The following is a 14,509-nucleotide window of genomic DNA, read 5'->3' on the forward strand; positions in this document are numbered from 1 at the left end:
TTGTAGGGTCCACGAGCATGGATGGACGCAAGAAAAGAGGTTGTATTAGAGAGGTTGGGTTAAGTAAGATAAACAAGGTCTTTGGTAAGAAAATGAAGATTAATATCTCAACAAAAGAAGGGGACCTATTAATGCTGTTCAATCTGCGAAGCTATCAAATAAGCTTGATATGATAGCTCGAAATATCTTACCTGTTAAGCCTAGATGGATCAAATTGACAGAGGTGGAGATGCAGATTGCATTTGACAAACTAGAGGTAATTAGAGATCATTATAGTTGCATTTGTATTCTATGCATATTTATTAACTAGTATTTAATACTTTTTTGCAGCAAAAACTAGATGTCAAGGGTTTTAAGGACGGATGAGGAAGTTTGTGCTAGCGTCAAGAAGCTTCTTTCATTGAAGTCAAAGGATCAAAGATATCGGCTTCATATGCATTACCTTAACCATGGAAAGGACTCAAAGCCAAGTACAGTGAGCACAGCAGAGTGGATGGATCTTTGTACTTACTGGAGCAAGGAAAAGACACAAGTCAGTATAACTTGCATTATGTTTGCATATAAAAATATCTCCTTTAAATTTAGGTTGACTGTCATAAAATTTTTTATCTTTTCAGCTAACATGTGAGCATAACAAAAAATCTAGAAGTTTTATCAAGTGCCAAGCAAACACTGGGTCTAAAGCTTCGGTACTTATACGGCATGAGATTGTGAGATATTGTACTTTCATTATGATCAATATCATTTGACATTTAAGTTTTTTGCAATAGTAACTCATCTTTTAAACACAGTGAGAATGAATTGAATGGAGAAGAGTGCAATCAAATTATGTTGTGGTATCGTACTTATTACACCTCAGGTCATGGTGATACTCCAGCTAGATGGACAACTCCCAAGTGTGAGGCAAAATGGATGAGGACAAAAATAAAATTATGATTACTAGTTTAAGTGAGCTTAGTTTTTATTTTATAATTAATCCTCTTCGAATTTTGTTAGAATGAAATGATGCAGGTGCTAGAGCAGTCCATATCCGAATGACATCCTATGACATCAGACCAGATATGCGATAAAGTTTTGGGGACTAGATCAGATTATGTCTATGGTTTGGGAGTTGGATCTCGTCCAGAAGGACAGAGTTCTTCTTTTACATCTAAGAAGAGACTTCAAAAGGAGTTGGAGCAGTTACAAAAGCATAATGAAGAGATGAAGAATGAGATTGTAGACATTAAAGCACGGATGGAGCGTCAACAAAAAATTTTGGAAGCTTTATGCGCATCACAGAATATCTCTTTATCAGATTTATGATGTAAGTTACTTAAGTTATTTTTTAATATATCCTTAATTTCATTTTATAAGCATAATGGAACAATATATGTATTTTGTTACTTAATATATAAAAACTTAATTGATTGCATTTTTCTTTTTGACAGGGATCTCATGATTCAAGAATTTGTGAAGGTGTGGTTTTGAGGACATGCATGGCAGAGAGGTCTTTTATGCTTTGGATTATCGACTTATGAACTATTTGTTTTGTTATAGACAGTTGGATAATGAGTTTGTTTGCTTTTAGTTAGAGGTGAATTATTTATTTTTGTTAGACACATGGTCTCTTGGTGCTTTTAGTTGGAAATACCATCTCTTTAGATGTCTGGATAATTTACTTTTTGGATTATAAACTTTGTGTATGGATTCATCTTGATTATGAATTGTATGTGAGTTCATATTTCAGTTGTTGAATGATTTGTTGATTGAAAATGGATGATTTACTTGGTATTTGAATATATACTATGAGATATAATATTTTATACAGGTTATGATCCATCAATGAAGCAAAATTTGGCTATCATCTTTGTCGCAAAATATTCTATGATGCCAAAAATCCTCGTTCATTCTATGATGTTGGGAAAATATTGTACAATCAATCATATTTCATGATGTTTGTCAAACATCACAAAAGATATTTCTTCTACGACGTTAATAAAATGTCGCTCAATCAATCATATTTCGCAACGTTTGTCAAACATCACAAAAGATATTTCTTCCATAATGTTAATAAAATATCGCCTACATTTTATAACGTTGGAAAAACATCGTGAAAACTTTTTGTTCCACGACGTTGGTAAAACGTCATTGAATCAAAATATATTTCATGACATTTAGGCATACGTCACACTTTTGCCATCCTTTCTGCGATGTTTTATGACGAACATCGTGAATGGCCATTAGATATTGATGATGTGATGCCAAACATCGTGAAAAGACATCTGCAATATTTTGAAGAACTTTTGATGATGTTTTTAAATATCGTGGAAAATTTTTTTTTTGTAGTGGTTCAACACCCTCAAAACCCCCAAAACCCTAATTCTGGATTCCAGCCCTTCTTTATAATAGTCATTTCTTTTTTTTTTACTTTTCTTTTTTTAAACTATGCCATGCCGGATGGAATTATGCCACATCAGATAAAAATTAGAGTCATGTGCAAGTTACGTGACTCATTCTACTAAAAAATTTTAACAAGCATTAGCTCTCGTCTTTATCTAAAATATTTTTAAAAAATTTTATCTTTCTTCAAAAATTTGAAGAAATTTTGTCTCAAAATAAAAAAAACTGAAAGTTAATGTTCCGAAATGGCAGTTTGGCCTACTGATTAAGGTGGATGGAACCCAAAGGAATAGATCCACTGGTTTAAGTTTTGATTTGATGTGTGGGGCAGTCGATGCGATGGGGAGAGGGAGGGCCATGGTCACGATAACTTAGGAATGAAACTACTTTTTACTCAACGAAACCTGAAAGTGCCCACTCAACTTCTCCTGCACTGGGCGAGTTAAGGCGGCGTGTTGAGGCTGTGCTGTTATGGATATTAGACGTATCTATCACGAGATGAATAATACTATACATTGGATCGTCATTTATATTACCAATTTTTTTTGATTGTACTCACAAAATATTTGTATAAATACATTGTTCTATCCAAAAAAAAAAAAAAAAAAAAAAAGCTGGCATGGAGGACATGGCTCCATAGTGCTTCCTCAAATCAATTAGTTTCTCTCTCTTTTCTTTGTTTTTTTTTATTAGTAGACCTTTTGTTTGGAATTTAAATTGCACAAGCGTGGTGTTGGTCAAAAATTAGGCATCACGGGAATCATTACAGCCAGAATTAGCTCAGGCCCATGTCATGTTTGGGTTGCATCGATCTAGATGTTAGCAAACTTTCCTGGTCTAGGTTAATCAGGTCATGGTAGGATTTGCAAATGGCAAGCATGGTTGGGGCTGTGGGGAATCATAAATGTTAGATTATGACCTGGTTAAATTTACTCTACGGCAAATGGTTATTTTATTTTATGTGGACCCTAACTTTTTATGAACTCAACACCTTTAACTACCTCCAAGATACTGGGGTGAGTGCAATTAAGAAAACATACACAAAATATAATAAAATATAAATTTGTGTTTTATTAATTTTTTCATTGGATATATTACATAGCTTAACCAGGGGCATATCCTGATTTACATCAATAAATAAATCAATAAAAAAATTTATGTGTGATTTACCTTTAGAATAATTATTTGTACACCATATGTGATATAGAAAAAATATACCGTACCATCTGATTGGACTACGTAACTATCACTTTTCAACGGACATTTAATACCTGTAGTTCTATTTTTTCGTTTGAAATTTTGAATGATGAAAATATCCCTTTTTTTTCGAAAAATTATGGTATTATGTGGCCATATTATAATATCCTGCAGTCAAATTATGTCTTTCTCTTCATAATTTGGCCATAGGATGTTAAAAGAAAGGGAAGAATATTTTTATCATTCAAAAATTTTATAAATTCTCAATGATAAAAATGTCCTTTCCTCTTTATGATTTTTGTAAAAAAATTATGACTTCTTGTGTACAGAAATTATAATTTGATCATAGGATGTCATAATTTTTTCAGAATAGGAGAGATATTTTTGTCATTCAAAATTTTAAACGAAGAGCTAGAACTGCGAGCATTAAATATGCTATTAAATACACGTTGAAAAATGATGACTACATGCTCTAATATGGTTAGACCATATTCTCCACGTCAATTTTATTACACCGCACGTAGTACACAATGACTTTCTCTTTACCCTTGATATAGATAGAAGCAGATGGTAGAATTACAAAAAAGAACTTGGATCCAGTTTAAGGGTGTGGGAGTTTATCAAGATTTGGATTTGCCAAATCTAACGAAACAGATGCCAAGCTTGCATTTAGATTTGTCTAGTTTAATGACACAGAAATTGACTTAGCTGAAGTCAAAGGACCAAGTCTAGTTTGGGTTAATCAAAGTCAGAGGAGTAGCCGTACTTTGACCTTTAATGGAATCAGCGGGTTGATTCTAGGTTAACTTTCCAGGGTTAGACTAACCATGTTTGAGATTGATTAGGATCATGGGACTAATCCTAGCTTGAATATCACCGAGGTCAATCACCAACTAGGGCATAAGGGGTTGTTGAGTCAACAACCATTCAATGTGTGTGAGTCCAGATAACTAGACTCCGCATCTTATATAATAGACTCAATAGGCTAACCAAAATTTGACTACACATTGCGTCACAGGACTATCCTAACTTTGGCTTAATGAGGGTCCGGGGACTAATCCAATGTTGAACTTAATTCAATAAGAACCCTAGTCCAATTTTGATTTACCTAGAGTCAGAGGTCTCACTCTAGCCTTACCCCCATCCCAGTTTTATTTCCTTATAAGAATGGCACAGGATGATTAGGATACCCCTCATTTTGTCAGGACGCTCCTCATGCTGTCGGGACTTACAATTTTCACTAATTATACTCGAAACAAAATTAAATTGCTTGTTGAGGAATGGATCTGAATTTATTGGCATACTTCTGTACTAAAAATCTTTTCTTCCAAGTATTTGCTACAGTACTTCAAAGGATATTTTTATCCTTTCTTTATTAGATTTCTCCTATCCATCCAATTCAAGATGGATGGCATTAATTTATCTACCAGTAACTAGTTTTAATTGGTGAAGTGTGTGGTTGGTGCATAAATAAGTTGAACCACATAGATAATTTGAAATTGAAACAGTTGGCAGGTTAAGTAAATAATTTTTTTTTTTTTTTCAGAACTGGCATCTCTCCCATCAAGTCGATACTAGAAAAACCTACCGGTCAGCTCTCTCCCTCACCTTGATTGCCTAGAATCGGCTTACCACCCTTTGTTCTGACTTGGTTCAGCAAAGTTAGAATATAAATTATTAAAATAATATTTTTTAAGAAGTTAGTAAAAAAAGGAAAATTAGTAATCTATTTTAATCGGTCAAGGACAAAAGTTTTAGAATACCTTTACTTATTAGATGGTCAAGATATCTCGTATCTTTTTATAAAATAATATAAACAATGTAGCACAGCATAGAACTGATTATGACCTTGAATTTTTTTCTCTGTCAAGTTTTTAGTTTAGGTCCACACCTATGTATTCTTTTAATGATTTTTTTCATTATCTTTCAATGGAGCTTTGTTTAGCAAAGTTTAGGATAGATGCATGGATTGTTGGAAATTTAAGGGTAAAAAAAAATGATAAAATCTTATTATCAGATCACCACCAAATAGTTTGATCATTGACTTGATATGATCCAAAGCATACTAGACACTCACCTTTAGAGAAATTTCGGCCACCCTCTATTCATACAGGCTTCAGACTCGATTTTCTTCTAAAATACAATGGATCTGATTTATTATAAGCACCGTGACTCTGGTAAATTTTTGGTGAACTCACAGTTGGTCAGAAGTAGTCTAAATAAGAAGAGAAAAAAGAAGATAAAGAAGAGAGATTTAGAGGATAAAGTAGCTTCTTATTTTTCAGCTAGTTACGATAGGAGAAGGTGAGGATGTTTTTCAATGGACTAGTAGAGGACTCTTTTTATAGGCATCTAAAGATGTAACCTCCATATAAGTCCAATAACTCTCCATTAAAACCCATTATCATTTAAATAAAATCAGTCCAATAACTCTCCTTTAACAATCAAAAAAGATTAAAATTTTAAATAAAAAATTATGACAATTAAAAATTTAATATATACTAAATATTCAAAAAGGTCAAAAATGATTAAAAAATCTTTGAATTTTAATCCCATGCATAATATGGATAAATGTGTAGTTTACCTTGATAGGATGCTGAAAGCCAACACCCTTCCTTGAGCATCTTTTATACCAGACTAACCTATTTTTTTCCCAAAAAAAGGAGTCCACTTTGGCTAATAATCTGGCTGGAAGATCCCGATTGAAGCTGAAGACTAGGAAGGGCATAACGTGCTTTCACCTGACTTTAGAAGGTCTTATACCTTGAACCGCCTGCATAAAAAAAAAGATATCTGTGTGGAGTTGGGGCTAGCTTCACAAATCTAATAACTTTCTTGAACATGTATTTTAATACTCTGCATAAATAATAAGAAATCTGTGTGGGTTAGGGCTTCACAAACCTAACAACTTTCTTGAACATGTATTTTAATATAACTCAGATATTCTTGCTACAAGGATTGTCGACATAAAATTGCATGTCTCCCGTAGCCTAGTCCCGGCTTCAAAATGCAGCAAATGGAGGGATAAAATAGAGAGACAATGTGGCGTTACGAAAGACCAAACTTGGTATTCTCTTTGGGCCTCATATGTCATGTTTTAAATTGTTATAGTATAAGTGAGAGGATATCATTAGTCCCATATTAGTTATGATCAAAGAAAACTATGATTTATATGGATGGGATTTTCTTCCCATGTGAAGCATCTTTTAAAGAATAAAATTGTGAGATTCTATATCATAGTATAGAGATCGAAGTGAACAATACCTAATGTATGCGGGAGCGAAGACTGATCCACTCATGCCATGAGCCTTTGACCATAATATAATTTTTTTTTAGAAATCAAAGACCAGGAGAGTTGCATAGGCCTAAGAAGTCCTTGGGCTTCTTATGACAAAATTAAACCTAAACTTTCGTGAGAAGCTCTTAGTTGCATCTTAGAAATGGTGAAGGCCATTCTATTTTCTCTATGCAGTAGGGGACTTTTTTTTTAAATATTATTTTTTAATATTATTTTCTAATTTACCCCTCTTTCTAATTATTTTTCAAAATATCATAATTTGGATGAGGTGGTGTGGACGTGGCGAAACATGCACAAGCAATTTTTGCTTGAAGTTGCATGTTGAACATACGGCTTCAGATAAGATGGATAAAAAAATTAAAATTAATATTTAATTATAAATTTAAAATTGAAATAATATGTTGAAAATGTGGTTTTAGTTTTCGGATGAAATCGAATCGAAGGAGAGAGAGGGCCGCCGGTCGGCTGGGGGTAGTGGCCGGACGGGGGGTGGTGGGGTGCGGCATCGGGGATGGGGGGCGGTGGGTGGAGGTGTAGTGGCCTAGGGATGGCGGAGGGGTTGTAGGGTGGGGGGGTATACTTTTGTTTCGTGCGGACGATCGTCGGGCTTCTGGGAGAGGGTAGATGGGTGGTAGTTGCACGGAGCTAAGGTGGATGGTGGATGCGATGCAGACGACAGCGGAGGAGGCCGTGGTGGGTGCAGTGCGGATAGTTGCGGCGGGTGCCCGTGAGGGGAGAGCGGTGGAATAGGTATGGGGAGCAGTGGGTGCCTCACGACTGTGGAGCGGCGCGAGGGCACAGTGGCACATTGAAGTGGGGTGGGTGCGGGTCGGCCACTGGCAAAGGAAGGCGAGGATCGACTGAGGGGTAGGAGGAAGGGAAGGAGAAACGAGGGAAAAAACTAAAAAAGAAAAAGATAATAAAATATTTTTATTTTATTAATAATAAAATATTATTATTTGATTAGTATTTAAATATTTGATTAATAATAAATATTATTATTTTAGTAAAAAATATTATTGTTGATTAATAAAAATATTATTTTTTGTTTAGTAATAAATATTTTAGCTTATTAATAATAAAATATTATTATTTGATAAATAATAAAATATTATTATATGATTAATAATAAAATATTATTATTTGATTAATAATAAAAAGTTATTATTTAATTAATAATAAATTATTATTATTTGATTAGTATTGAAATATTTGATTAATAATAAATATTATTATTTTGTTAAAAAATTACTATTTGATTAATAAAAATATTATTTTTTGTTTAGTAATAAATATTTTATCTATTAATAATAAGATATTAATATTTTATAAATAATAAAATATTATTATTTGATTAATAAGAAATATTATTATTTGATTTATAATAAATATTATTATTTTATTAAAAAATATTACTGTTTGATTAATAAAAATATTATTTTTTGTTTAGTAATAAATATTTCATCTTATTATTAATAAAATATTATTATTTGATAAATAATAAAATATTATTATTTAATTAATAATAAATTATTATTATTTGATTAGTATTTAAATATTTGAATAATAAAATATTTATCAAATAATAATATTTTATTGTTAATAAAATAAAAATATTTTATTATCTTTTTTTTTATTTTTTTTTATTTTTTTCTCATTTCTCCCTTCCCTTCCTCTCCCCCTCGGTCGATTCTCACCTTCCTCTGTCGGTGGCTGACCCGCACCCACCCCTTTCAGTGCGCTACCCACACCCCCGCATCGCTTCGCCGTTGCAAGGCACCCACCACGGCCCCATGCCCGTTCCATCGTGCTCTTCTCTCACGAAGCACCCGCTGCGGCCATCTGCACCGCACCCATCGCAGCGTCGCCTTATCACCATCTGTACTGCACCTGCCGTCCACCCTCAGCTCCGCGCGACCACCACCCCCTTCCCTCCCTAGGAGCCCCGACACTGTTCGCGCAACACAAAGCACACCCCCCACCCTGCAACCCCCTCCGCCCTCTCTCGGCTGTTACGCCCGCACCCACCACCCCCCTCCCCTATGCCGCACCCCACCGCCCCGCGCTCGACCACTGCCCCTCAGCGACCAGCGGCGCCCCATCCCTTCCCTTATCCCGCCGTAGCCTCCACCTGTGCCCTCGGAAATGAGAAAAAAAAAAAGAACCGCAGGAACAGAAAAAAAAAAAAAGAAACCGCACCTTGAAGATGTGATTTCTTCTGGAAAAGCAAAATCGCGTGTTCAATATATGATTTTAATTTTATATTTATAATTAAATTTAAATTTTAGATTTTTCATCCGTCTCATCTGAGCAAACCATATATTAAACATACGGTTTCAAGCAGAAACCCAATGTTCAACATGCTATTTCGTCACATCCGCACCATCTCGTCCAAACTACTGTATTTTGTGAAATAAATTAGAAAAAAATAGATTAAAAATAAATATTAAAAAAATAATATTAAAAAAAAAAATCCTGCAGTAGGACTCAGTTCGCTTCTAACTTTAAACCCGGCCTCTAAATGTCGCTATTGATACCGGTTTGGCAGTTTCATTCCATCTCCTTGTTTCTAGCGTCTCTCCTCTCTGGTCTCATCTCCCACCCAGCTTACATGGCTAGTGGTTTTTGCACCGTTGTTGAAGTGTTGCATACTTCTATTTTTTAGTTCAAATCTCCTTCGAGACCATCAACATAACATTCAACTTGGCCAAGAAGACAGGAGAATCCTTGTGGATTACATTTTTGGTTCTCTGTTACTCTCTCGATCCTGGCTTTCTTCATCGAAAAAAGTCATACCTTTGAATGAAAAAAGTCATACCATCCAATGAAGAAAAAGTACACCACGGGGCTCGATCTTATAATTCCGCTTGAACGGCCCCCAACAAACCACTAGACTGTCATCAATAACGATCATTATTCTTTTAGATTTGCCCGAGCTGAATTTATTAGAGAATAGCGTGATGATTGCTATAATAGCAGTTATATGCCATTGTAATGAAAAGTAATGCTTGATAAAAGATAAGGTCATTAATGTTCCTGTTCTCAAAATTGTGGGGCTTCCTACTCTGAAATTTCTCAGTGTTGTTTCGGTCACCATATAGACTTTGTGAATTGTGAGAAAAAATGTAGAAGTAGAGCTACAATAAATTGGCTTCAACACATGGTTCAGATAGGTCAAGGGCGTGTAGCATTTCTTGCCGTATACGTATGTGAGGAAAGGCCAACTAGATTTGCCATGCAAATCTAGAAGCCACAGCACTAAAGCGATCGCAGCCAAGAGCAAGGTCATAAAAGACAACCGTAATCCGGCTTGGGCCAAAATCTAAGCCCAATCTAAGCCCAATAATGATGTTGCAAGCTACGACAATAGTGGAGTAATTCTTTGTGCGCCGCGTGCAGTGTAAAAAAAATACGTCACTTTACCATATTGCACTCCATAGTGCAATTAATAAGAGGGCAGACATATAATGTAGTTCAATTTTTTTTTTAATTTTTTTGATTAAAATATTTTTTTTAATATTATTGACATCCTGTTGCTTTTTTATAAGATGTAATAGGATGTCATAGGATACAAATAAGACGTCATAACAATATTATGATATCCTATTGTAATCATATGACATCCTATAATATTTCTATTACTTCCTATAAATAATTATCAAGATATTATTAAAAGTTAACAGGATATATATTATGACTTCCTGTTGTAATCCTATAGATAGTTATTGGGATGTCATAAAAGGCTAATAAATTATCGTAATAATATCATAACTTCCTATTATAATCCTATAATATTCTCTTGCATCCTATAAATAATTATCGAGATATCATAAAAAGTTAACAGGATGTCATAATAATACTATAACATTCTGTTGCAATCTTATGACATTCTGTTACATCCTATAATAATTATCGGAATATCATAAAAAGCTAATAGAATGTCATAATAATATTATGACATCCTATTTGCATCCTATCAAAAAGCAAAGGATGTCATAATATTAAAAAAAATATTTTGATAAAAAAATTTGAGAAAAAAAATTGAACTATATTAAATGTCTGTCTTTTTATTAATTGCACTATATGGCATAATATGGCAAAGCGATGTATTTTTTCTGCATATGGTGCACAAAAATTTCTTAGCAATAGTGATAGTGCTTGAAGGGCCTTGCCTTATGTTATACATACTAAAACAATGATTTAAGTAATTATATTATTTATTATTTATTAAAAAAATCAAATTTCATTCCTATACTAGTTATCTAAAATAATTTTTTTGTTAAATAAATAAAAAATTAGAGATAAATTTTCAGCTCTACTTTCAACTTAAAAGTAGCTCCCAAATAGATTTTATGTAAAAGTACCTATCTATTCTAAATATAAATTAAAAGCAACTACCCATTTTGACTAAAATTATCCTTATACTCTTACATCCTTTAAAATACTGTAATACGTATTACCTTATCATAATGCAGTATTCCTTTACAATAAGGTGCATTACATTATATTAGTATAGTATTCCGTTATAATAATGCAGTGTTACTTTATTGTATTATATTAGTATAGTATTCATTTACAATAAGATAGTATTGTATTATATTAGTGTAGTATTTTTTATAATAATATAGTATTATTTATTATATTATATTAATATAATATTTTTTACAAAAGATAGTATTATATTATCATAGTGTAGTATTCCTTTATTGTAGTATTACTTTACAATAATGCAGTGTTGCTTGATGATAGTGTAGTATAATTTTATAATAATGTAGTATTACTTTATCATAGTATAGTATTGTTTTTATTATAGTGCAGTATTGTTTTATAATAGTATAGTATTACTTTATAATAGTATAGTGTTTCTTTGTAACTGTAAGGGTAATTGGATCATTTTATCTCATTTGTGTAGTTGCTTTTAAGTTATATTTCAAACGAGAAAATTTTTTACTTGAAACTTAAGTGGATAGTTATTTTTAAGTTTAAATATAATTAGATATTTTTTATTAATTTTTTAAATAAATAATAATTTAATAAATATATTTTTTTATTTTTTATTATATGAAAATCTAATATTACTTATTATTTTACTTAATCTCAGATATTTTCAGCTCAGATAAATTTAAATAAAGAATTTCTGGCAATCGGTCATGTCCAGGTCCTCCTTCATAGAAGTGACACATTGACAAGGGCTATGATATATAATTGAATACTTCCATCATCTATAATTGAATGCATCCATCATCCCAGACTAGAAGTTGGAACCTTGTGGATAACCCAGACCTCTTCTACCTGAGATAAGGCCAACCACGCGTCAGTCCCAGGGTTGCCTTCTAAAACGTCACCTCCCCAACTTTTATATATGTAGAAGATTAATTATCTCATTTTGAGCTAATCGCATCACAACATATTATAATCCTAGTAATTTAGTTCCACGTTGGAAAGCTAGAAGCCAAGGTGTACCTCACATAGGATGAATAATTGATGCTAATAGCATATACGTGTCCATCTTTGTCAAAGATTAATGAGAAGTGGGAGTGAAAAGAAAAGGTTGGCCTTAAAAGCTCTCAGTCACCATTCCTCGCAAAGGACGGAGCAGGCTGAGGCGGGGGTCTGTATCGTTGGGGCTCGTCGTGTCTCTCAGGGCACTGCTGGATGCCATCCGAGATTTCGACTGTTAATATCCCACCAAAGGCTTGCTACTGTTTGGCGGATGTTGCCATTTAACTAAATGCTCTATAAATATCTTTCACTCCTCTGAATTCTGATGAAAGTAAAGCTCGTTATCCGTCCAATCTAATTCTTGGACGGATTTTTTTTTTGGGATAGAATAACAACTGATATAACAATTATTATTGGCCATTATAATGATAAGTGACATACAGTAGTGGTATAATGTTGATGCTATTGTCCATACAATTTAAAGTGCATTGATGAAAAAAAGAGAAGGAATTGGAATGGGAAAGCATTCTTTCTCTAGTACCCTCGATATATGAGGATAGTGGAAATCATGTTTTACAATGATCAGAGAATCTAAATTTTTCGAGATTGTTTGATATGAATTTCCTCAATTCCATTGATGCTAATCTACCATTGTGCCTTCTGTAAATATTTGGGTCTTTAAGAGACATATTCTAGATATTTTGGTGGGCATCCAAACACTCTCCTAATATATATATATATACATATATATATATATATATATATATATATATATATATATATATATATATATAGATAGAGAGAGAGAGAGAGAGAGAGAGAGAGAGAGAGAGAGAGAGGGGGGGGGAGAACTAGAAAAAAATTTCCGTTTCACTTTAAACTTAAAAAGAACTCCCCATTTGACTTTTAAGTAAAAGCCACTCCTTATTAGGAATATAAGTTAAAAGGGGCTACTCATAGAAATAAAATTACTCTTATACCCTTTCTATGGATAATAGTGTATTATTTTTCTTTCTCCGTTCAGTCATGTTCTTCCCGTCAAAAGCCCTCTGTCATTCTCTACTCCACAATTCTTACCCCCCACCGTCTTCTTCCTGCTAAAAAGAGGAGGTAGCTGTGCTCTTGGCCCCCTCCCTTCTCTACTCCCTCCATCTTTTTTCCACAAAAAAGAGGAGGCAGTTGTGCTCTTGGCCCCCTCCCTTCTCTACTCAGTTTGTGCTCTTCCTCCACTCTCTTCTCTACTCGTCCTTCTCTCTCGCTTCTCTCCACAGCCCCCAACATCTATACTGTGAAAATCCTAAGCCTTAAATCCCAAAGATCCTTGACCAACCCTCAACACCCGTGCCCTGAACTCCAATGACTTTATCTTCTGTCGTTAACACAAGTACGGATGCTGAACTCTCCATCATTTGCGAGTACAACACCACTTGTCATGTCTTTGGTATAAATAAATTGATGAAGCTCTCGGACATCTATAACATTCTCTCACGCAGATGGAGCCACATAACATCCAAAAATATCATCGTGAAGTACCTTACACCTTTCACAAGGATGCAAGTGAGTTTATTTGAGGATAGCAATATGGCTAGCATGTGTCATATCCACTACGTAATGAAGAAGGAGGTCATCGATATGATTTTAGAGAGCAAAGTCCAGCCGAGAGAAGATGCTAGAGAGGATTAAGGGATAGGCACATCAAGGTACTCCCACCTGCCCTTCTATGCTGTGGTTTCAAGTTACATCATATGGTACTATAGTATAAATTATCCATACAGCAGAAATATAAAATGATACATCACTGTGATAAAAATATGAAATTATACATCACTGCATTACCCCTGTTAATTATACATTAGTCACTTTTGATACTATGATGTACATTTTTGGTACAATATTATTTAGTTCTGATACTTCATTTTATTTTTCTTATACTATATTATTTACTTTTGATACTGTGGTTAGTTTTTTCTATACTGCAAATCTATCATAAATTTTTTATAATCCTCTTGATTAAAAAGATGTAAATTATTTTAGAATGCTAAAAATAAGCATAAGTGGTACTCACAATTGTTATTTCATTATTTTTTCGATAGGTTGGCATTAATTGGATTTGAGAATTGTGACAATTTGGATGATCCCAATGATATTGCCATTGGTGTCGAGATAATAATTACATGGAGGAGGTTGATC

Source organism: Elaeis guineensis, chromosome 1 (assembly GCF_000442705.2).
Source record: "Elaeis guineensis isolate ETL-2024a chromosome 1, EG11, whole genome shotgun sequence".
NCBI lineage: Eukaryota > Viridiplantae > Streptophyta > Magnoliopsida > Arecales > Arecaceae > Elaeis > Elaeis guineensis.